Source organism: Pterocles gutturalis, unplaced genomic scaffold, assembly GCF_000699245.1.
Source record: "Pterocles gutturalis isolate BGI_N339 unplaced genomic scaffold, ASM69924v1 scaffold16502, whole genome shotgun sequence".
Lineage (NCBI taxonomy): Eukaryota > Metazoa > Chordata > Aves > Pterocliformes > Pteroclidae > Pterocles > Pterocles gutturalis.
The window spans coordinates 66,800-67,038 of record NW_010115824.1 but is presented as its reverse complement, the minus strand read 5'-3'; positions in this window follow the sequence as shown (position 1 = coordinate 67,038).

The window sequence follows — 239 nt, the reverse complement described above, 5'->3', positions numbered from 1 at the left end:
GAGGGACAGCTGGGAAGCGGCTGTGGCGTTGTGGGGGGGATGTTTCTGTAACCTGCCTGGAGGCACAGACGGGTTGGGGTTGGGAAAGACCTTAAAGATCATGTAGTTCCAACCCCCTGCCACGGGCAGGGACACCCTCCACTAGCCCAGGTTGCTCAAAGCCTCATCCAGCCTGGTCTTGAACACCTCCAGGGATGGGGCATTTGACTAAATCCCTTCCGTTAGCCCAGTGGCTCGCT